Source organism: Amblyomma mixtum, chromosome 9 (assembly GCF_055824585.1).
Source record: "Amblyomma mixtum isolate Tamu chromosome 9, ASM5582458v1, whole genome shotgun sequence".
In the NCBI taxonomy this organism is placed as follows: Eukaryota; Metazoa; Arthropoda; class Arachnida; order Ixodida; family Ixodidae; genus Amblyomma; species Amblyomma mixtum.
The window spans coordinates 34,521,098-34,539,195 of record NC_143020.1 but is presented as its reverse complement, the minus strand read 5'-3'; the positions used below and the strand labels follow the sequence as shown (position 1 = coordinate 34,539,195).

The following is an 18,098-nucleotide window of genomic DNA, read 5'->3' as shown; positions in this document are numbered from 1 at the left end:
TCCGTCTATATGCCTATGATTACGTACTGTATCATACTGTCAACTCTGTCAATGATCACCTTCTTCTGAATGAGTCTTTTGGTGTGTTCTGTGACTGGTGCAATACGTGGCAGGTAGACATTAATTACAGCAATACAGTTTTCATGTTTTTCACCAACCGCCTATCACCTTCTATTTACGACTATGCATCACTTCAAAGGGTACATGAATATAAATATGTTCGCGTCATTTTTCTCACAATATCACACGGTCAAAACACATCGATTACATTACAGCTAAAGGTCTTAAAAAGGTAGGTTACTTGAGCCGCACAGTACGGGATGCTCCTAAAGAGGCCAAATTGCTATGCACAAAACTTTGATTCGCCCTATTCTGGAATACGCTTCAAATGTTTGGAATCTGCACAAACGATGTGAAATCGATCAACTAGAATCTGTACAAGGAAAAGCTGTAAGATTTATTTTCCACCGCTACGACTTTCATTTTTCACTCTCATCTGCGATGTCTTCCCTAAACTTAAGCCCGCTCGCGACCCGCTGGAAAACTGAGTCCTTGAAACTTCTTCACTCAATAGTCCATTCTGCTAATTGTCTTTCAGAGGGTAACCATATCTCGTTTTCAAAACCATCTGCAACCAGGAGCCATCAAGATCTTAATATGCAACCTTTTTTGTCCGCACTAACGTTTTCAGACACATCTCTTTTCCGCGCACTGTGGAGAGTTGGAAATCTTTGCATGGCTACACTTGTGCATTATCAATTTCTGATTTTGTGTCGGCTATTGAGTGGTAGCAAATTATGGTGTTTTTTTCAGCGTTTGTATATGTAATCTTTGTCATGTAACAGTTTATGCGTGGAATTGTTCCGCATTTTATGTACCCACTCCTGCTATAGCCCCCAGAATGGGGCTGCAGTATTTTCGAATAATTAAATGATAGCACTTTCAGAGCAAGACAACAAAATCTAGCGATTTGGCGTTAGCTATGCATCAATTCTTTTTGGTTTCTTTTTTCGCGTCATCGTTTGCTCTTGCACGAAGTTCGTGTATATCTTGTTTTTTTTATTTGTATCTGTGCTCATGCCCGTGCTCATGCCTGCTTGATATCGAGCGACTCTGCAGTATTAAATAAATAAACTAATTAATTAGGACTCCTTATTGCTTATTTGGAGCGGTACAGTGTATGTCAGCATCTGATAACCATAATTTGTTCGGATCTTAGGTACAAACTATTTGAATGTAGTTCGTGTAGAGTACTTTGACTTTTTTGTATAGTAGTCCTGACAGCTCTACCATTGGACTATAGTTTTTACTAACACTGCAAGCAGTGAATCCACCAAGAAGTTCTATTATACTAAAAGGCAGAAAGGCGCCAACTCTAGCAGCAGCTTTTCAGTTAACTAAGCACTCATCTCGTTTTACACGCATTACTAAAGAAGCATAAGTACCACAAACAGTACGTATGACAAAAGCATTTATCGCAGAAACGAATTTGCGGGTCCCCATCGCGTCCTCTATTTAGAAGTCACATCTGCTGAGATCAACAGGTGGGTTACTTTCAGTGAAACAACGTTACACGTAAGACTGATTTTGCCGGACGGCTATAATGCAGAGCAAACGCTTAGTCCCAGACAATAGAGGGCTTATACTATCCCATTGATCTTTTTTCTTTTTAATTACTGTGACAAAATCTCGAAATATTTCAATTAGTGCGCAGGTACCGATTCCGCTTCTTAGCTAAATTAATGCAATGATATGTAAAATAATAAAAGCAAAATATCACCTACATAAGGCACTAATCAATGACGTTAAAACAAACACAAAATCTGCGAAACAATGTCGGAATGTAACATACATGTGTTTATATATATAAGGTCGGAATAAAATAAAAAGAACAAATCAGGCTGTCATCACCATACAGGTGGCGACAAAGTACGGAAAGAACAGGGAAAGGACGAATCAGGACTGGCCTGGTAATACTAGCAGGAATTCATGCTTGCGGTGTAAGAAAAAATTATTAATGTTTCAAACTAGGTGGAATGCAATGAAGGCTTATTTAGTGAGTGATGAATTGAACACTATTTTCCCTGTTTGTTTGGTGCCGCTTAGCAGTGAATTCTATTGAGAGACTGCGAATTATTCTATTTAAAATTGGCGTTTCTCATGTTTGTTTCTTATGGGGCAGGAACGTTTAGGCTAACAAAAGGGTTGAGCTCAAGTTAAGGACAACGCAACGAGCAATGAAAAAAAAAATGATAGCTGTAACGTTACGAGACCGGAAGCGGGCGGAGTTGGTGAGGGACCAAACGTGGGTTAAAAACATCCTAGTCAAAGTCAAGATGAAAAAATGGCCTTGGGAAGTGCTTGTTATGCATAGGCAAGATAACCTTCAGAAAAGTAATAAACAGCGCAAAAAACAGGGGCAGCAGAGAAGACACAAACAACAGGCCTGACGCTTTTGATCGACTGCAAGATAACCGCTGGCCCTAAGGGTAACAGAGTGGGTTCCAAGAGAAGGCAAACGTAGCAAGGGGCGGCAGAAAGTTAGATAGTCGGATGAATTTAAGAAGTTTGTGAGGATATGGTGGCCGCAACTGGGAAAGGACAAGGTTAATTGGAGAGATGTGGGAGAGGCGTTTGCCGTGGAGAGGATGCAGTCAGGCTGATGATGATGATGGTAATTGTAGCTGAAGTTTGTATTTCGACTTCGAATATGTTTTCGTTGAGAAGGGACTGCACAATGGCCGGGAAATTATCTTCCAATTAGAGCAGCACAGTGGAAGCATGCACTATAGGAAAAGGCTTCATACGGCCTCCATTTTGGGTTGATGAATGGATGACTGACCAAGAACACGGGAACTCAGCTTCCTAGGAATGCCTCAGCATCTGTACAGACGACACGAGCGCACAACATTAAGAGATAATATCTAACATTCTTTAAGTTCATTAGTGCGCTACTCATCAGAACGAAGAATACTGGGCGCAAAAACAACGCACACAGACATGATGCAAACTATTAACTGATTTTATTGAGTGGGAAACTCATTTTACATGAACGGTTAAAAGGAAAAAAAGTGAAAGAACTGTAAACATGGTGGTGTCATGGTGCTGAATCAGCTTGTTTTCGTCTATGGTAGATTGGAATGCGCGGCGGGTCTGGTTTTTTTCATGTCGTAAAGAAGTCGACTTATCGCTTCGTCAGCGTGACTGACGGGTCAGTTACTGACGGGTTTTGATTTTCTGACGCATGCAAAACTTTTCAAAAAGCTACCTCTTCATCTTACCCTGCGACCGAAGGATGACAGTAGAGGTCTAAAAGAATGATTTGCACTTGCAATGATTGGAAACTAACTGGATTCGGATCCGCGATAGTCGCTATGTGAGCATACATCTCATGCGCGTGAGTAAGGATACCGCAACCATAATGCAAGCTCAGAATCGCTCACGTCATTTGTTTTAATCTTGCGATTGCAGAGAGGCCCTAGAAAACAGGAAGAGGAGAGTTCCTGTTTTGTAGAAGAAACGCTGTGCCACTTTGCTCGACGTCTTTGCTGGCTTAAGATGTCGGTCGAAAGGCTGGTGTTCAAGTTTGAGAGACAGAAGTGACATGCGCTTAAATTAGCCTAATGCGTGAGTGGCATTAGTTACACTAGATTGATCAACTTCTCAAGTGGAGAAGTCTTTAAAGGCACACGGTTCCTGTAAAGTCAGCGATAAGTTATTACCGCCCTGCTTTCGGGAGTCTTCAGTACCGTTCCTTCTGATTAAAGGGATGTTGATGACAATTAAAAACCTTCATTTATCAATAGGGTACCACGTTCTTACCACAAAGAGACCAATCGAACCGAAAACGGAGCTTTTATAGAATAGAACCAGGAAAAAACAAAATGCAGATGTTGCCTTGACATGATTTCGCAGATAAAATGTGTATTAGTTGTTGATTAAAATAATAATTAAAATAAAAGAAAACATTTTTGCAAGCCTCGGCATCGGCCATCGCTAATGGAAGGACATGAGCTAGGGCAGCGGAAATGGAGGTATAGCAGACAGGCTGGTGAAATAAACTGAAGGAGGTGGTGGGGGGGCAGCCAGAAAGGATAGGTGGTAGAGAGGAACTATATACGAGTGTTCTGTTCACACAGCGACATATGTACAGGACAAAATATGTGCATTAGAAGTTTTTTTTTATGCTTATCCCGGACGGTATACTGCACCGTGATCGACTTCGGAATGGTGGCAAAGAGTTTTTTTTCCTTCAGGATTTCAATAGTTTAAATCCACTGAAAAAAATAATTTCAAATCAAATTCGCCAGGCGATGAGCACTTCTTGAGCTGCTCGATAAGTGGGCGCATAGCCAGAAAGAATGAGAACAATTTTTACTGATAAAATTAAATGGAAGGTGTTCTCCTCACTGCCCTTTTAGAGGGTTTTTGTGTTTGATAAAATACCAGCCAAAAAAGTGAAGTTCTGATACCATAAGGCTCTTCTCAAATGCGAAAAGCTACAGCCAACTGGGTTTACGAGCACGTCGTTATGGAGTATAAAGAGCGGAGAAGGCATCCGAGACGACATATACTATTCCCTTCTTTAAACGGTTAAGTTCAGCAGCTCACGGGTAATCATTGCCGTTTGCAGCAAAAAGCAAGAATTTAATAACAGATGAATAGAATACTATTGCAAAGACTCCTTCCTATTCATTTTGCGAGACATTACATAAAAGGCGCTGTTTCAAAGCGTGAGATAGCAGTTAGAATCTCCTGGTTCGAAATATATTAAGGCGGAAGCCTTTAATGTCTCATCGTTGTAAGCAGGAGTTGTCGACAGAAAATGTCACGCTTTTCAGTTGGTCGAAACGGTCGTGGTGTCACAGTGCGCGAATTTCAAACGGGGCCAATTGTACTTTGGCTAGTAACCTTGCAACCAATTGAAGGTATCGTATAGTGATGCTCCAAGTAAGTGGGACTGAGCTTAGTTAATTGCTTAATTACCCAATTATCCTAATTAGCTTTACTAGTCAGGCCATATCAATAAATAAAACCGATTAAGAAATTGGTCGAGCTCAGGAATCGAACCCCGGTCTTCGGCGTGAGAGACGAGCATGCTATCCACCCCGCCATGCCATTTTTTTTCTTTATTGCCTTCAAAGGCATGGGAATACAGTGCATTACAACATATGTGACTATTTACATGGCTATTTACATGGCTACAGCACTCCTCCCTTCCAGCGACCATTCCAACTTCTTCAGTTGGGATAGATTCTGGAAAAGGGATACAATTTCTTCGTCAAAACCTCGGTCTTTTAACACATCGTAAATTTTCAGGACACTCTCAACAAAATATTGATACACAGATCTGGCTCCAGGATCGCAATGGCGATATGCCATGGCACTACGCCACACAGCATGCAAGCCAAGTAGAAAAATGGTGTCATATGGAGCTCCATCGTCTTCGACAGGCAGAAACCTAATGCCGTGCGGAGTGAGCGGCAAATCTTTCTTTATGGTTCGCTGCAACACGTCCCAAAAGAAGATTGCATTATTACAGTCGACAAAAACATGGTCAATTGTTTCCTCCTTCCTACACAAAAGGCAATGGGTGCCCCACGGGACGTACATGTCTCTTTCATGTAACCAGCTTTTAACAGGTAAGGTACCTGTGTGCAGCTGGAAGAAGAAAGTTTTTGCTGAAGGCGTTACCCACATTCTTCTTACCCTCTTTAACACATTTTGTCCCGGTGAAGCCCCAAATGTCGACCGATACAAGGGAGCGGGAAAAAGGACGTGTAATAAGTCTTTCTTAAGTTGCCTTTTCTTCACAGTTGTCAAATATTCTCTGGAAAAACGGGTGACAAGGAATCGATAAGATGCGACAACCTCACGAAGGTAACGAGACACACTGTAGCGACCACCTCCGGCAGAGGAGATTACAAAGTCTGGGAGTGCATTTGGCAACATAAACTGTACAAAACACTGGAGGAAAGGGTTTCTTCTTTCGCGGAGAAACATGAAGCGCATGACCAATTGGCTTAAAAACAAGTGAGAGAGGGAGAGACCCCCCTCGGCGACTCGCCGAAAAAGATTCGTTCGGGAGGTTCTCTCCCAACTGGACTGCCATATAAATGTCGCAAAGATGCGATGGAACTTCTGTATATTCACCCGTGTACAGTACAACACCTGCAAGATGTACATTACCTTTGCTGCTAGAAAAACATTGCATACCGTGGCACGCGCGAACACTGAAAGGTCGCGCCCACGCCATTTGATTTCATCTCTCTCATTTCACCGGCCTTCTTGCTCCAGACCGAATCGCTTTCACGATAGCAATCAAGAGGCACCCCAAGATATGTGCTCGGTGTAGTGGACCAGTGAACATTTTCAAATAGATCTGGAGTCATGTCCCATGCGCCATGCCACAAACCAATGCACTTATCTATGTTTAACATGCTCCCACTCTGGGCACAAAAATCTTGTGTTGTTTTCAGTACAGCCGTAATGCTTTCCCTGTCCGATGCAAAAAAGGCAACTTCCACTCGTGTGAAGTTCGTGTGCTTGCTTACGCGGATCACTCCGCCATGCCATCTCGATGGTTTGGAATGAACAAAGGCGCGTCTAGTGAATACGGTGTCTTCACTCACTCTCATCCTCCTCCATTCCCTTCCGGCGAGGTTTAGGTGTCCACCGACAAATGAGAGACAGATACATTTCCTTTCCTCAAAAACCGATTTACCGACGAGCGAGGCGTAGAACCAAATGGGCGATGGCGTTCTATGGGCTCCTTGGAAGCGTTGCAAGACGCTGTCGCGTTCCACTCTTAGGGTCGAAGCTTAACATCTTAACCACACATCAGTGACCACACTTTAGGTCAAAAAAGTGCCCCCCTGAATTTTGTGAGACAGTTACTGCGTAATTTCCTTTCCTCAAATACAATTAATACAATTTTCATTTTCTTCATTACGGCTCCTCTTTATCTATCTTCTTTCGCTCCCACTTCCTCCCTTCCTCTACGGTGCGGTTCAGGTGTCCACCGAGATGACAGAGAATTACTGCGCCATTTCCTTTCCTCAAAAAGCGTTGCGTTCAAAGGGCAAGGCATCGCGCCGAACGGGTGGTAGCGTTCCGTAGACTCCCTGGCAGCGCTACAACGCGCTGTCGCGTTCCACTCCTAAAGGCGAAGCTTAAGCGTCATTAATTAGCAGTTAATTAGCATTCAGACATTAATCAGCAATTAACCATTAATCAGTGATTTGTCATCACTTAGTAATTAGTACTCAATTATATGTGACGCCACCAGTGCCACAGAAACAGCGAACGTGGTGCGGAAAACGCTTCCGCCTCAACCCACTTTAGACATTCAAAGTGCCCCCTGAATTTTTTTTGGTCTGAGGATTTACACACAAGAATTGCGTCATTTCATTAATTAACTTATCAGGTATCGTTTATCCCGTTGTGATCATTAAGATCCCGACAACTGCTAGTGTTGACAGCAGTACTCTGCAATAATAAAACGGCTATCAATCTCTGGTCAAATTCTGTGCCTGTTCTTCCAGGAGCCATTGCCGTCTAGATCGCTTCCATGTCATGAAAAGATTTAAAAGGTAACTATCGTGCCAAAAATATAAAAACCAAAATTCACTGGAGAGGTACTGTCTCTTTTACTCGAACACATTATCTCTTCTCACTTTTCGCCGCCGCGATGGCTCAGTGGATATGGCACTCAGCTACTTACCCGGAAGACGTGGGTTCGATCCCTGAAGCGGCGGCTGAATTTTGATGAAACCGAAATTCCAGAGGCCCGTTACTGTGTCAGTGCACGTTAAAACATAACCGGTGGTCGAAATTTCCGGAGCCCTTCACTACGGCATCCCTTATAGCCTGACTCTCTTTGGGACGTTAACCATCAATATACCAATCTTCTTACATTTACTGTTATCTAGAAAATAATTCACGGATTGTGGATGCAATTTCTTAGTTATACGCAACTGCTGGAACTCAAGATTGACTTGCGTATAAAGAAGGACGCTAACCTACAAAGAGCCCGCATGTTTCTGAGATTTTGCTAAAGCTTTCCACCACGTTGCACACAAGTGTTTCCGGTCTAAATAACCCTAGCCCATGATCCGGCCGAGTGGTCAGCACAGCATTTTCACATCAGGAGCCAGAAGGAGAGGTTATCGGTACTCACTCCATGGGGATGTAGGCATGCCCGTAGGCACTGGAACAGAACGGCGTGCGGTGCTCGGCATGTGATACAGCTATGGTGATGGAGGATGGAGCGAATATTATGCGCGAATAAAGGCGTTTTTTCGGAGCAGGTTTGGAGTTTCCAGGGCATCTTTTCGGTCCGGTCAAGTGAGCGGTGCGGACGGGGCTGTCAATTCCATCCCACACGATACGACATTGTGATTGTGTGACAATCACGTCTCCTACAGTTGGTCATCCCAAAGAGTAGAGAGCGCGTCGCTCATGTGCACGAAAAGAAATTACAGTACCGCCATGCAGGTTTGTTTTACCGCGACAAATTTACGTTACCTGTAGGGCTTGTATATTTCGTTATTACTTTCATCGCTTTCCCATCGCGTCTTTGAATTTCATTTTACGGCCGCTTTTTCGTTGTTGTGTGGGGTTTTGTTGGGCACCGCTTTCACAAGGGTAGTGGGTGGATATTTTAGAGGGGGTGTGGGGTAAGTGAGCGATGAGTGAAGCGTGCACGAGGTGCTCAACTGGAGGGTACCACTGAGGAAGCTACTTCCGGGAATGGACGCTGTCCCGATCCGCCCCGATCCGCTTGGGACGCTGAAGGGCTTCACATAGACCACGGCTTTTGACCCGAAAGAAGTCTAGACTGGCAATACAATAAAATGTATTCCCTACTGTCTTGTCGAGTGCCACGCGGTGGAGAAACGAATTAACTCGACCGCCGTTGCCACTTTCTGTTAACAATGAACCGGGCTGAGACGACCTGACTGCACGTTGAAAATGTTGTCTCCAGAGCTGCCAATTCATTTCATTTAATTTCATTTATTTTGCCCACAGGGCTTTCGGATTACAGAGGGGGTAGGGCAGTGAAACAAACACTTCATAGATCAAAAAAGTTAGCAGATTACAGCACACCTGTTAGATGCGTATGCATAACTCCTTGCTGCTTCCGAACATATCTACGCTTAAGTTTTTCTTGCTTTAAGGCAAATATTTCAAGCCCTTGACGTTGGCTTTCTTAAGATCTTATGCCATAAAAAGATGACGTCCGTGACTTAAAAAATTACTAACCGATCAAATTATTGTCTGTTTCGAACAAGATATTTACTGAGGTAGTTGCTAATAGAATCGGAACAACCTTAGACATCAATCACCCAAATGAACAGGCAGGCATTCGTAAACTGTACTCGAGAGTAGCCAATATACGCACCAGCAATAAGGCAATAGAGAAACGCGCAGAGGTTAACCAACCGCTATGGATACCATTCATAGATCAGGAGAAAGAATTTGACTCAGTCGAAACATCAGCAGTTATGCAGCAATTACGTAATCAGGGTATAGAACAGCCTTATAAATGGTTTGGTTTGGTTTTATGGGGTTTAACGTCCCAAAGCGACTAAGGCTATGAGAGACGCCGCAGTGGAGGGCTCCGGAAATTTTGACCACCTGGGGTTCTTTAACGTGCACTGACATCGCACAGTACACGGGCCTCTAAATTTCTCCTCCAAAGAAATTCAACCGCCGCGGCCGGGATCGAACCCGCGTCTTTCGGGTCAGCAGCCGAGCACCATAACCACGGAGCCACCGCGGTGGCTCCTTATAAATGTACTAAAAGATATCTATTACGGTGCATGACCACCATAATCCTACATAAAGACATGCAATGTAATTTCACTAAGGAAGCGTGTCAGGCTGGAAGACGTGATCTGTCCAATGTCATTCACCTCCTGTTAACAGAAGGTATTAACTAACCTCGACACGCAGCAGTTGAGGATAAGGGGTAATGGTGAGTACGTGAGTAATCTACAGTTCGCTGATGAGATCAAGGTGCTAAGCCATTCACCGGAAGAACTGCACAGCATCATCAGTGACTTGTAGAGGCAAAGACGAATGATGGGTCGGACATTCACGTTCTAGTGACGACAGTCCAGTGGTCAGGAAGACAGCAACAATAATTGCAAACGAAGCTCTTTATTTGGGCTGACTTGCGCCCGCAAAACAAACTAAAAAGCGCGGCAGTGGCGTAAGCAACAAACGTGCATGTCAATCGTCGAACTACGAATGGCCGCCTCTCGCGGCATCGCTCAATTTAAAGGCGGCAACGAAACTTCGAGATAACTGGTCAAGACCATCTACAGCAATCTGGAAAAACGGAGACGCAGCTCTTCATGGCAGTGCTCAATCGAGATTAGTTTGGTCGCTTCTCGCGTCAGGAACAAAAATGATAACACTCTTTCCTGCGGCCTTGAGCGCTGACACTACAACGATATGTGACAATATGCAGAAAACAAATGTAATGCTCCACCGTCTCGGAAGGCAACAGTAGTTTACAACTGGTAAAGGCCGATTCACACGACGGTCCGTTCGCCCGCGGCCCGCGCACTACTTGTGCATGCGTCAGCACACTGAGAGGAGCGCTGGCTGGATGGATGGCTGGCCGCCGACAGCGCGCCTCTCAATGTGCTGACGCATGCACACATAGTGCACGGGCCGCGGGCGAACGGACCGTCGTGTTAATCGGCCTTAACGAGGCACGAGAAGGGGTAACGGAATGCGTTTACTTAAGGCAAGTTGTTACCGCAGGAGCGGATCTCGACATTGAAGTAAGTATACGAGTAGAAGAATAAGAATGGGCTGGAACGCATTTTACAGGCACTCTTAGATCATAAATTTTATTAATTTATTATTAGTACCTAAAATGCCCATTGGTGTGGGGTATTACATGAGGGATGGGCATAATGTTCAAGTGAAGAGTGGTTCAATGGCAGTCTTGAAGGAATGTGGGTCGGAGTGGTGCACAGCGTCGACAGGCAGTTTGTTCCAGTTCCGAGCGGTCCGAACAAAAAACGAACGAAGATGGGCTGTGGTCTGTGCTGGGGGCGGATAGACGGCTTTAGGATGGCTGGTGGGACTTGATTTTCGATGAACTGGTAAGATTGCTGAAACATTGAGCGGCGTATGGTAGAAATTGCGAAAAGGCACAGCCTGAAGATGCAGCGTCGCTTTTCAAGATTAGTAAGATTCTCCCGTGATTTGAGTGGAGTGACACTGGAATGATAGAATAATAGGAGTAGTCAGCGAAAACAAACCTGGCAGCGCGATTTTGTAGAGCTTCGAGGGTGTTAGAAAGATTAGCTTGATTGGGATCCCAGACTGAGCATGCGTATTCTATTTTAGGTCTGATAAATATAAGATAAGTAAGTGTTTTCACGGATGCAGAGGCTAGGCGCAAGTTTCGACGGAAGCAACCAAGAGTGCGATTGGCTTCGTTAGTAATGTTCATTATGTGCTCTGACCAGATAAGTGTATCTAAAAGGGTGACGCCATGGCATTTTTATGAGTGGACAGATGAGATTACCGAGCCACAAATGGTGTAACTTGATGCCTGATAGTTTTTCCGACGCTGAAAGGAAAGAAAGTACGTTTTCTTGGTGTTTAGGCACATTAACCATTTGTCGCACCAAGTTTCAATCCGTTTAAGGCCATCCTGTAAAATTCTAGAGTCAGAGGTGGTGTGGATGGGGCGATAAAGTACGCAGTCGTCAGCGAAAAGGCGGATGTTAGAGGATATGTTACTAGGCAGGTCATTAATATAAATAAGAAACAGCAATTGTCCGAGTACTGTACCTTGGACGACTCCGGAGAGGACTGGAGAAAGAGACGAGGAGCGGTTGTTAGCATACATAAATTGTTTTCGGTTCGTAAGGAAATTAGAAATTCAATCTAATACAAGGGGGTTAATGTGCAATCTTGAGAGTTTAAGTAGTAGTCTTTGATGGGGAACTTTATCGAATGCCTTTTCGAAATCTAAGAACAGCGCGTCTACAGGTATGTTGAAGTCTAGGTTAGAGCTTATGTAATTTATGAATGAAGCTAACTGTGTATCCCATGAGAGGCCCTAGCGAAAGCCATGTTGTCGAGGATTGAAAAAATTAACAGATATTAAAAAATTTACTATGTGAGAGAAGAGGACGTGTTCCATTACCTTGGTACAAACACTTTTTAGAGAAATGGGACGATAACTGGAACATAAATGTGAAGGAGCTTTTGGAACTACTTTGCCCACTTTCCAGTCTTCCGGCAAGACTCCTGATGAAAATGACTGCTGAAAAACATTGCATACGATCACACTTACAACAGTTTTTGTGCTTTTTAGTACTTTAGTGTTGATACCATCAACTCCAGATGAGGATGTTAGCTTTAGTTATTCAAAAGGGTTGAGAATTGGGCGAGTTGGTACGAATTCACACTGCTGTGGCACCGCAGGGACAAGGACAGAGACAGAGTGACAACAACACAAGTGCTCACTAACAACTAACAAAATTTATTAAAAGCAAAAAAATATATAGACAAAACCAATGCTTACATGCACAGTCATAACACGGTTACAAAGGTTACAGGCAAGAACACACGTTAAATCACGACGAATCTACCTGTTATCATGGTTTAGTGTACTTTGAAGATAATCAACCTCGGCGTCAAGTAGCAGCAAGGATGGCAAACTGACGCATACATCTGCCGACTTCCTTATACGGAAGGCCTCTATAATCTGCCGGGAAATCCATTGTCGGGAAGTCCGGAAGTCGGGAAGTCCGGGAAGTGATGGAACTCCATTCCCCTAACATGCGGTCGACACTAAACGGGGCAGACGGGACGATGTCTAAATGTACAGGTGCGGCCAGAATAATACGGAGCACAAGAAGGGTCGCGGAGCAGCGGAAACGTGCTTATGCGCGCTGCCTAGCAGTGGCGACAGGAACTGTCTTAATTTGGACGCGGCGAGATGGCGCCGGTAGCACGGACCCACTTTTTCCGCAGGCCTATCAGCATCACAGCATGTAGCATGCAATCCCTTGCTCCATGATCGACTGATACTCTGCTGACAGCGCCATGCGCTTCGTTGCCCCGTTTCTCGCATCGAGGAGCGGCGTGCGCTGTAAACGGGCGCAAGACGGCCGTTTCGGCATTACGTGTTATCTCGGCCCTTCAGTCCGCGCGGCCACCGCTTTGCAGTTTTGTCGACACGCGACACCGAGGCTGAAGTGAGCACGCCTGGATGAAGGCAGCACCTGGCGGTGCTGCCCGAACCAGCTGTGCATCTTTCGAGCAGTGATAACGGCAGGGTTGCAGCAAAGAGGGGGGCTCGGCGGCAGGCACTCTAGCTTCGCGCGGATAGCCAGAGGTGTCTGTTGTGCTGATAGGTGGCGCTTAGATGCAGTTTCTGCAAGCTTGGCCGTCTTTCGCGTGCTCCGTATTATTCTGGCCGCACCTGTACGCCTCCAGGAGCACGCCAGGTCACTTGACGGCGGTTCGGGGACGCACATGACTAAGCATGTAAAAAGCCACAAGTGTGCCCCGTTGTTCAAGGAAACACGCGTTCTCTGGAAGCATAAAGATAAGACTTCCCGGGAGATTATGGAGGCCTTCCGTATAAGGAAGTCGACAGATGTATGCGTGAGTTTGCCATCCTTGCTGCTACTTGACGCCGAGGTTGATTATCTTCAAAGAACAATAAACCATGATAACAGGTAGATTCGTCGTGATTTAACGTGTGTTCTTGCCTCTAACCTTTGTAACTGTGTTATGACTGTGCATGTAACCATTGGTTTTGTCTATATATTTTTTTGCTTTTAATAAAATTTGTCAGTTGTTAGTGAGCACTTGTGTTGTTGTCACTCTGTCTCTGTCTCTGTCCCTGTGGTGCCACAGCAGTATGAATTAGTGATTTAATTATTTTGGCTATACCGGAGGCATTAAAAGTGATGTCGGACATGAACGAATGGTGGCACAGGGGAAAATATGGTAAATTATGACCAGGTTCTTTCGTGAAAACAGAGCAAAATGCGGTGTTAAGTTCTTAGGCTGCCTAACTGTCTGGAATCGGACAATTCTGGCCGTCGTACAGTTTTAATGGCTGAGAGCGCTTCGGGTTAATCGTATTCCAAAATTTTTTAGGATTAGTTTTTATCATGTTCAGAAGAATTTCAGAATAAAAATGGCGCTTTGTTTTGTTAGCTTGTGATTCGAATTCCTTTTCTGCAGCGTAATACTGTCAGTTTACTAATACCTCTCTGGTGAAAACTATATAACAGCTGCGTCTTAGCGGCACTCACCTATGGGGTGGAGGTCAAAGAAAAGTTTAAACTTAAATTCAGGAGAACGAAGTGAGCTAAAGAAAGGTAAATGACCGGTCTAACGTTGAGAGACAGGAAGAGAGTCGACTGGGCCAGAGAGCAAATGTATGTTAATGGCATCCAAGTCAAAACAAAGAAGAAATGAGCTTGGGCCGGTAAATAACCGATGCTCCTTTAGGGAAACGGACTGGATTCCAAGAGAAGGCAAGCGTAGCAGGGGATGGAAGAGAGGCATGTGGTTGGATGAGATTAATAAGTTTTTGGGGCTTAGGTGGCCGCAGCTGTCACGGGACTGAGTGGATTGAAAAGATAAAGGAGAGGTTTTTCACCTGCAGGGGCGTTCACTCTAATGCAAAACGACGATGGCGGTTTGAGCTGCCGAGGTTACAGATCTGACACATTGCGGTGTGTCAAACTGTCGCGCACATGTCCAAAGCGAGGACAAAAACTTACTCGGCAGGTGCAAACCGAGTATCGACAGTGTGCTGCGCCGCGATGCCTTTGTGAGATGCACTGACTAAAGCTTGGAGTCTATGTTAGGGAGAGGTTGGTCAGATAGTTTTCGATAATTACAAAGAGAACAAGAAAGGGTAAAACCGCAGGTTGCTTACCAACGTTTCGACAAGTGGACTTGTCGTCTTGGCAAAACGCCATCACTGTCGGCGTTTAAATAGGGTCGTCCCTTCGAGGAGGAAGGCCGGGTGACGGAGAGGAGGGTGTGAAGTGGGAATGGTTTTAAGGTGAGCAGGTTGATCTTGGTCCAGGCATGATGACTGGCAAAGTTGATTAACCGGTTGACCCCCGAAATTGCGAAAAGAAAAAAAAAACCAGCTCAGCAGAAAGGAATCCGGGGTTCTGGAGCGTGGAGAGACAGAGAGCATGGGCTTAAAAGGCTGTGTGTCCAGCTTGGGTCGATGTGGACATGGAAGTATGCCTGAAAACACACCCAAGTGGTGCTTAAAATAAACTTCTGTCAGGATAGTTTTTTCTCATGCTGGAAGGAAAGAACTCGGGAGATGAGGCCACGTCAAGCTTTTTGAGGCCGGCTCCCCCCTGTGTCCTGTGCATGCGTAGTAGACAATGCAGCGCCGAAAATCCGCCCAGCGTTACTACTGGCTGCGCCGGCGGCGAAATACTCCCAGTAATCCTCGCGAAAGCGCGTGACTTTCAGCACACTTTCTGGCATGCAGCTCGGATATCGAGGGCCTATCCTGAGTTTTCCATCTTCCATGTTTCGGCGTAATACTTCCGCCATAAAATGACTGAACTGGGAAATGCGAACCTCTGATAATTGTGTCGATGCGGTTCTGACCTACGTGAACTATAAAGTAAAGTAATGATGGCGGTAATGATAGCTATGGATACGGATGGCTCTTCACTGCGTTGCGGAAGGCCAGAGGTGGAGTAGGGAGGGCGGTAATCGTTGCCTCGTTAACCCAGTACCTAAGAAGCAACCTACCAGCTCCCCCCAATATTTGCACATAAAGGGGTTAACCATGAACCGTTTCGTTTCCTACAAAACTGGCGCGGTCTGAATATCGAGTGGCGCCGCTTGTGTCCATAAATCCTAGCTCTACTTCTCTTTTCAAGAATTTGCACTGGCCGGGTGAGATACGTTCGAGATAGGCACTCTTGCAGGATTCAAGGCAACCAAGTCTGTCGACTGAGAGCTTCCTTATTGATTATAGCGCCTTTACGATAACGACGTTAACTGCTTCGTCGTTGCATATCGGCCTCTTGTATTTATCAGCCAGTTACCAGCATAGGGGTGACTCAGGGCCTGTTGGAAGATACGGAGGCAGCGCGCTCAGTTTCTGTATAAATGACTGCTCGTCATACGCAGGTCTTGATTCACGGCGGCGCTGTCCATCGAAGAAGACTTGCCTTTTCCTGCTTACAGGTGAGCACTTTTCAATCAGTGTGAAACGTGTGACATTTTATCTTGAAGCTTTGTTCGGTGGGATGGGCCAACACTGCGTCAGGGAATCTGAGCCATTTTCAGTGAGTTTTGTGTGGGCCTACCACCTGTACTGGGTTGCGTTCTTTGCTTGCTGACGAAACGGTTGCACTAATAATGTGCGCTTAACTGGAGCGTCGTCACTTTTTCGCGTACACCTTCCGAAGCCATCACTGGTCCGCTTTTCATGTATGCAGTACTGCTTGGTAGTTACTCTTTAATTACAAAATATATCCTGAACATTGGATAGATAAGCTAATATTTGGAGCAAATACTACATAATAACAAGAGCCTGCGTAGATACCAATGAGGCAACAAAATAAGCATAACATTTTTGGCCACATTCTTTAAGTGGAGCATGAGTTGTGCGTGAAGAGAAATATTTCTTTTTTCTTCGAAACATCGCCGAGTGGGCCAGAAAACAAACGTAAGTTAATGGCATCCAAGTCAAAACAAAAGAAGAAATGAGCTTGGGCCGGTAAGTTGCCTACTGGATTTAGAGTAACAATGCTCAGCACATGTGGAACTTTCGACGGACGCATTTTCCGGAATGTTGCGATTAAATCTCACCACCTAAACTCTACAATTTTGCGATGGTAGGAAGGCAAAGAAGTGTATAACATATCATAATGAATTTTCATATTACCTGTTTAGAACATACTACGTTAAGCACGATTTTCATTATGACGTAGTTTTTAGGGGTATAAATTTCCAGTTCTATCAACAAACCTTTGAGACCACAAAGATAAACTCAATAAAAACTTCAGTTCATCAAAAGATATCTTAGTCTACGCCTCCGATTCTTTTGCGAGGCTACTCGATTGCACGCATGCTTTCTAGTAGTATAGATCTCTGTATATTATTGGTAGCGGCACGCTCATTACTCTTGCCCTGCAGTGACAATCAAGTATCCGCGTCTTCATTCGCGCCTGACTTTCAGAACTGATTCTCGCCAAGAAAGCTCAGATATCAAGAAAAAACGTAAGCAAATACTGCATGCAGAACCCGAGTGCTGTTTAGCGTGCGGTGTAAGAAACTACCACTGCAAGGACTCTTTTAAGTATATAGCATCCTGTTTTCAACCTAGTTGATTTGTTTATTTTGGATTTGAAAGTCGCTAGCCTACGATTACTATCAACTAAATGCCTCTGTTTCCCAAGCGAACGATAGTGGTGACGATAGAGGACACAGATTAAAGAAAACGCCATCATAGGCTTTAATTTCGTAGCAGTGAAGGATGGGTCAGCTAGCATATCGTGAATGCCAAGGCTAAGCTTTATTTGCCACCAGCTTCCCAGCTGCCGGTAGGAAGTGCTGTAGAGTCATTCGTGCTTGCTTCACTTTTGATGTATATCTTACTCGTCTATATTACGAAAAATGCCGTTTTGACGGCGCCCTTTAATGATACATTCGTAGCAAGTATTGTAGCGAGCCTTCGGACAACAGCGGAATAGAATTTCTTAAACGGGCGCTGATCACAATGCCAGCAATTTTCGTTCCGTGTAAAATTTTTTTCTGCGCCTCTTTCATGATATCTTCATGCTTGCCCAACACCAAAACACTCTCTTATTGATAATAAGTTTTCATATAAAGAGTGGTTCCCTGCTCGGTTCAAAACTGTGATATCTATAAAAAAAGAAGTTTATGGACACCGTTTTGAAGTCAGCAGTGGGTCAGCACAGTTTACTCGCGTAAATTGCGCGTCTCGGCGTGACCTATTTCCAAGCATCATAGATAATTCTACGGTGCTACGATAGCTACGTATAACCTTGCATAGACGAACTAAGCGACTGCTAAATTTTTCGTTTTAGTTC

At 44.6% G+C, this 18,098-nt stretch overlaps 1 protein-coding gene across 4 annotated transcripts in view; it reads left to right on the top strand.

Annotated features, from left to right (window-relative positions):
* Positions 1–16,170: 16,170 nt before the first annotated feature.
* The window catches only part of LOC149328710 (atlastin-3-like), a 49,785-nt gene continuing 47,857 nt past the window's right edge, over positions 16,171–18,098 (top strand). For all 4 annotated transcript variants that reach the window (XM_089559668.1, XM_089559667.1, XM_089559666.1 and 1 more), the window contains exon 1: positions 16,171–16,227. The gene's annotated coding sequence lies outside the window, so the exon portion shown is untranslated. The remainder of the gene's footprint in view (positions 16,228–18,098) is intronic.